We start from the raw sequence: 7,269 nt of genomic DNA on the forward strand, positions 1-7,269 counted from the left end.
TAATTCTAGGTTTTTACATAAGAAAGTCTTAAAAAAAGTGGATTTATAATCAGAAAAAAAGTAAATAACAACTAGAAAACCAGTGCATACGCAAACCTTCACAATGGGCTCAATTTTTCAAGTACACTGAAGACAAAAGTAGAAGATCTCCAATCTATTCTAATTCTTGGCATGAAGGCTTCTTTTTCGTGGATCATTGTTCTGATAGACTGAATAGGCAATGACTTCTATTTCTTTTTGGTGACTTACATCAGTCTATTGTGAGGAAAACATGCAAAGTGTTCAGATTTGTGTGCAGTGGCATCAGATTGAACTCTTCTGCTAATGTCTGTGTTTATCTTCTCAAGATATTATACCCATCCACTGTGTGCACTGCCTGCTGGATGAATTGTTCATGAAAGCACTTGTAGAAGTTGTACAATTTTTGTGTACTGTAATATGCTAATATTCTAGGCAAATGAGATTTACAGTGTGGCAACTAAGCCATCCTGTTCTTTAACAAACTGATAAAGGGGAATGTTGGTATTTATGCTCCTGAAGAGACACAAGGAATGAATATTTGTGGCTAGTATGTGTCTAATAAACAAGTAAATTGAGTCATCCAATGGAAGACTAAGCACAGCTAGGCAGGTAGTGTGAAGAAAACCACATTTTCAAACTCAGTTTGCTTCCATGGATGGATAATTCTGGGCTCAGAATACAGAAGACGGCGATTAGACTGTGAAACACAAGTTTCGTTGATTATTCTGTTAGATTTGCAATTTCATAGCACAGTCCATATGAAAATAACCAAACAACTTTTCCCACGCCATGCTGTCTGCATACAAAGATTTCATCCTTCACATCATCCATGAAACTTTAACTCATTGTTTGATATTCTTTAGGATATCATAACTAATTACTGTGGTGATGTGGACTTCATAAAATCATTGTGGAAGAAAAAGAGTTAAATGTACCCCAGACTTAAAAAAATCTGCAACCCTCTAGCTCTGTGGGATGCAATGATAAAAATGTGATTCCACTGTAAGGAAGAGAAAGACCGGACATGGATACTGATTTCTCTTCCTAGCTTCCTTCATGCTCTTTTTCTGAGTAAAAGAGGAGATTTTACTCCTTTCTCTTACATTTTAAAACATGACCCTTCTTGCAACAGGCCAGGATAGGAGACGTAATTGGACCCAGCCGTCTATCATGTCATGACCCAAACCCAAAATGCAAAGTCCCTTTGTTTAGTCAGCCTTACTACTTTTGAAGGGAAAGAAGGGAATGTGTAAATACCTGAGTGCCTTCTTGATCTTAGCATGCATTAGAGGAGCAAAAATTATTATAAAACTAGTGTGATATTTGGCATAGAGGCCTATAATTATTGATATAAATGGAACAGAAAAATCATACTTCTATTTGTGGCTTCTCAGGACTGAAAGAAAATTCATTAATCATTCAGTACCATAGTCTGCTGGTATATCACGCCTTCCATTGATCAAATGGATCTATGATTAATCAGGTTAATTGATTTTGTTACTTAAATCCAGACTACTTTGGCCATGGAATAATTTTAAGCTCTAGAACTAATTCTGAGAGATTGAATAGGGCTAAAAAAATACATTATCTTCTGATGATTAATATTGTTCTTCCAGTGACCAGCCAAATTACTTTCTGACCAGTTTGTACCTATTTAATCTTGTTTTGAACTGAATATAGTGATAATTCTCATTAGAATATAGTGATAAAGCTCATTTCAATCAAATAATTACAAATTGGACAAGCAACTCAAACTTTAAAATATTAAAGCATAATACTTCAATAAACCAAAAGTCTTTTTTCCCTTCCTGTGTAAGAAAAAGAAATTTGTGAATACTTATATTTCTTCACTTATTCATATTGCTTTTAACAATTTTTGTAATTAAAATTTCATTAGAACATTCCCTCATATCTGTCAGCAATTGCCTAAGGAGAAATAATTTTAAAAGAAAACATTTATCATCAACAGAAAATTAAAACAAGCAATTTTTGAAGGCTTTGAAATCTGTATGTTCTCATGGTTGCTGGATCATACTGCTTCAAGTGGATCTACAATCACCAACACTGGGGCAAGTTTAAAATGTCCTCAGTGACTCTTGAATCAGTGTCAGTGAGTCATACTTTAATACTCAGCCCTGTTTAGTTCTGAACCTAAGAGCTGAGTGGATAAAAGTCTATGATTTCTTTTAAAAACTCTCCTATTATTTCTGGAAGTAGATCAGAGCTTGGTATAACATTACAAATACTTTGATTTCTGCTTTCAAATGTCAGTGTTTCTGAGAAAATGCCTATTCTATTAAATATGTGCCACACCATAGTCACCGTAGTCTGTAATTTTTATATTTCCCCATAAGTAGAATCTGATACAATGCAGGGCAAAAACTTAAAGTGTTCTTTATCTTCCATATCTTACACAAGCTACAAGCTTATAGGTCAGGATTTAAAGGTGGTTTCAAAACCAGATATTGAAGAATAGATAGAGCCAAGATTCCTAATTGAAAGATAATGACTGAGGCATTCATCTGTGAAGTGTATGCATGTTTTCAATTAGTTGCAAATGTTCTTTACACAGTTTAATGTATGAGACAGGTTAGGCTGGTGTGGTTTAACCCCAGCTTGGAATGAAGCCCCACACAGCTGCTTAACTCACTCCCCCCTCCACTGGTGAGATTGGGAAGAGAATCAAAAAAGTGAAAGCTGGAATATTTGTGGTTTGAGTTGAAAACAGTTTAATAGGAAGGCAAAAGCCAAGTACACAAGCAAAGTAAAACAAGGAATTAATTCACTGGTTTCTATGGGCAGGCAGGTGTTCAGCCACCTCCAGCAGAGTGGGGCCACATCATAGGTAAAGGTGACTTGGAAAGACAAACTCCATTACTCCAGGCCTCACCTCCTTCCTCTTTATTCTCACACTTTATATACTGAACATGATGTCATATGGTCTGGAATATCCCTTTGGTCAGTCACCTATCCTGGAATTACCTTTGTCTCCTCCCAGCCTCCCACCCATCTCCCACTTCCTCAGTACAAAAGGCATAAAGAACTCTGGCTCTGTGCAATCTCTGGTCAGCAATAACAAAAGCATCTCTGTATTATCAACCACCTGTTCAGCACAAATCCAAAATACAGACCCATACCAGCCACTGTGAAGAAGATTAACTCTGCTATGGCCAAAATCAGGAAATCTAGAATGAACTGTACAACCTTTCAAACAACAGAGATGTGTTTTAGGACAGCTCAGACACTTTGAAACTAGGAAAAAAGACATGAAAAATTAAAGCGAAAGGAGGACAATGGGGGAGGAAGAGTAAGGCAAATTGAATCACAGAGCCCCTTTTAAATGTGCACACTGCTTTCTCAGAAGAGTGGAACACCTTTTCAAGACCTCTTTTAGATGCTCTTGATCACATCTATATTTATATAAACCCATCCTAGGCACAAAGAAATAAAGGTTTTGCTGCTGTCATGACCAAGATTCTGTCTTGAAACAGAGCACGCAAACAAGTCCCAAGTTTAAGAGAGAAGGAAGACAGATGTGCAAAGAAAAAATAAATGCTGTACCTGTTCTCTTCATTTAATGAGTTGCCTCTTTCTGTGAAGGAATTCCTCCTAGATACCCTTTTCTCTGCTTGGCTGTGCCTCAGCATTCACTGGTGTTGTACATCATTTATCAGTACCAGCTCTGGGAGATAACCAGCAGCTGTGAGATGCGTAGTATGTTTTGGATGAAAGCTGTCCCTGTTGCCTTTAACAATGCCAATTGTTCTACATCCCCAGTGTTCTGCACTTGTCTTCGGTGGTTAGAAGCAGCATTCCCAGCTGCACTGGGAAAGGGTTTTGAATAAATATTAGGCAGACAGCAAAAATGCTATATGTTTTGCATGAATGGTATTTTAAATTCTGAGTAACAGTAAGTTTTAAAATGTGTATGAATGTCTAAATTAGGAGCCTACTTTCTTAATTGTCAGAAGATATCTAAGGAAAAACTATTATTGCCCTATGTGTTTTAGTCAATAAAAGAGTCAGGCATTTCTGATTCAAGATACTGGATTCAGACTTGAGATCCCAGACCCTGGAGGCTCTCACATGCCTGACAGCAATTTCATCCACACTACACTTTGGTAGAAACAATTTTTTCCTTAAAAAATATCTGCAGAATTTTGCCACAATATGATAGCTCCAATGGTACAAAACACCCTATCTGCATCATTCAGTTCATCCTTCAGAAGCACTGGACAGGAGGAAACTTTCTGATGCGTAGGGGGGTGTGACTCATCTCTTAGCCTGGTGTCTAAGCAAGCTGTCTGTGGCTGCTGTGATAGCAAAAAAAACCAGCTGAGATCTGTAAGAAAGACACTGTCTCAGGATCTCTGTGTTCCCTATTTAGAAGTCACATGGATCCAAATTTAAGAAGATGGAATGATTTCTCAATTTCCATTCTAACTCCCCATTCCTCAGCATGGGGAGTTTCTGGAGTTATCCTCCAGATGGTAAATTTTGGCACATCATGGAGATGTTGTGTTCACCTTTACCTTTTCAGTACTAGCTATGGAGGACCAACATTGGTTGGATCCTATGATTCCTCAAACATACATGCTTACATGAATGATTTGGAAAATAAGAATTAGTATTATAATGAAAATTAAGGTAGGATGGTATCACAAAAATTGTGTTGGATCAACTAATTTAGGGGTTTATACTCTGACTTGTTTTTTAAGCAACTTGTCATTTCTCATTAGCACTCTAGAGCTTATTATTAGCTTCAGAGATGAGATGATGGGGACCTGACATACTGGTTGGCTTCACAGTTGCTCAAAGACACTTCCACTGCAAAAGAATCTGTCCAAAACCAGAGCTTTACTCTGTTAAATTGAAAGTTTGAGAGTCAATGAGAAGACAATACCAATGCTTACAAGTGCAAGGAAATTAGTTATTTTTCCTTAAACTATGTTTCCAGTTTTACTGTACTGTCAAAATACTTGCTACAAATTCATTCTTATTATTTGATTTTGTTATTGCCTTGGACTTCAATAGCTATTGTGCAATTGAGGTTGTCAAGGAGAACTGATTTTCTGCTTAACTACAGGCTATTTATCATTCTTGCAGTGTATCTCTGTGTATTTGCTGAGACATAGGTACATCAGTCATCTGTCTTGTGCTGGTTTGCAGCTAGATCTGGATTGTCCAGCCCTTTTATTTTCTTTCCATGCACAAGGATGAAAGGACAAGGCAGTAGTGACTTTAGCCTTGCCCTGAGGTGTTGCCAGGGCACAACTGAGAAGTTACACCAGGTTCTGCAACCCAGTGAAGTTTCCATGTCCTCCACTTCTGTGCTATGTGCTTTGTCTTAAGTCTTGGCAGCTTAGTTAAGGTTTCAGGTTCATTTGAAATTTGATTGATTTCAGGCCCTCTCAAGAGGTTTATTAATACTAAGGGCAGTGGGAAGCCCTGTGATTATCATTTATATGATCAGATGAGATAAATAATAGGCAGGTAAGGATTTTTGCAGGGATAGGAGAAAATACTTGTTAAACAAGATGCTTACAATCACATCATCATCATCATAGACATTAAGAAGTTACTCCCATTTGCACCATTCCAAACCCATTGCACAGAAATGGATTTTGGTGACCAGTAGTATAATTAAAATGTAGAATGAAATAGTGTGAAAATGAAAACTGTGAAAATATCTATAGGTTTTCACCCATCTGTATTATTTCTGTTTTATTAGCATTCATCAGCTTCCATTAGTCCTATGTGGCCCTAATATTTCTTCATTCATTGATTTTTGCACAGTCAAATAACTTATCTAACTTGATGTGGCTTGATAGTAAACAAGTGGCTGTTGCAAAACTGAAACAGTGACAAAAAGATGAGTTTATATAACCAACTAAACTACACCATGATGTTTCCTAATGTATTTAACAGTAGTTTTAAACATGTTTGATTTGAACTAGAATTTTCTACTTGTTTATAATGTCAGATGCTGAAGCTTTCTATGTGTCAATCCCAGTGTTCTTCATTAAAAAAATTAAAAAATACAACCCAAAACAAACCCCACAAGCCTATTTTATGCTCTGCTATGTCTCAAAGAAGGTATCAGGTAATCACATTGAAAGTTTTTGATCATTGAACCTATAGTCTGCTGGGAATCTGGATGTTGTCATGAATACTTTATTATTTTCAATATTATCCTGGAAGCTAAATTATTATTTTCCTGATTTTGCCAGATTAATGGGTTAATATTTTTTTTTTTAAAACACAAAATTGTACTCCAAAACATTTAGAAAAAGAACAGCAAGCACAGCCTTAGCAAAACTAAGATATGATTTCCTTCACTTACTTCTTTAATAGACACATCAATCTCTCTTGTCATGGTTTTGTTGCTATACATATAGAGCAAACCTCTTTTTTATTCAGATTGATTTACTTTTATTCTAGACTGAGGGAAACTAACAAACAAGAAAACAGCAAAAGAGGAATTGTAATATGTTTCTTCCCAACTGAAACACTAAATGGGAGCTGTTTCAGCAGGGAGCTTGCTATGCTTAAAGGCACAGTGAACCTAATATTTGTTTTCTTGTGTTATCTATAAGCTTCTCACTCCAAATTTTTTTAATCCAATCTAGTTTATTAAACTGCATGTGAAGAATTATCACTTTTTTTTCCTTTTATATAATGTATTTCATGTGAGTCCTGCACCTACAGCCACTTTAAATATCCTGATAAACTAAGGAGCAGCCAAGATTTATCATAGACAGTGCTACCCTGGACACAGATATGATGCCTTGAGAGTAGTTATGGTTTTATTCTGAGCAGTTTGGCTCTATTTTTTTCACCTTTTCTCTGGATTTAATAGCTCACAGGTCCTTTTTCCACTTTATTTGATCTCTCCTTCAGAGAAGCCAGGGTACTCAGGTGCTGCTGCTATGCTACACTGATGCCAAGTAAGGGTTTCTTGGAAAGTCCTACTTTATGCTTCTCATTGCCCATTGCTTCTGACTTACTCTTTTATCCCTTTCTCACCAAGGGACGATTATGAGGACTCTTAAAATTCATGTGAACTTATGGAAATCTTCCCAAGTCCTATCAAAGAGATGATCTTTATTTTTAACCCCAAAAATATTTTTAAAAGTTAATGATAGTTATGCATGTATGTGTGTATGAAATAGAAAATAGGAATAAAATAGTTAATCCTTTTCAACATCTGAATCTGTCTGGCCCTCCCATACAAAAAGAAAATTTTAA

This window comes from Cyanistes caeruleus, chromosome 1 (assembly GCF_971803275.1).
Source record: "Cyanistes caeruleus chromosome 1, bCyaCae1.hap1.1, whole genome shotgun sequence".
Lineage (NCBI taxonomy): Eukaryota > Metazoa > Chordata > Aves > Passeriformes > Paridae > Cyanistes > Cyanistes caeruleus.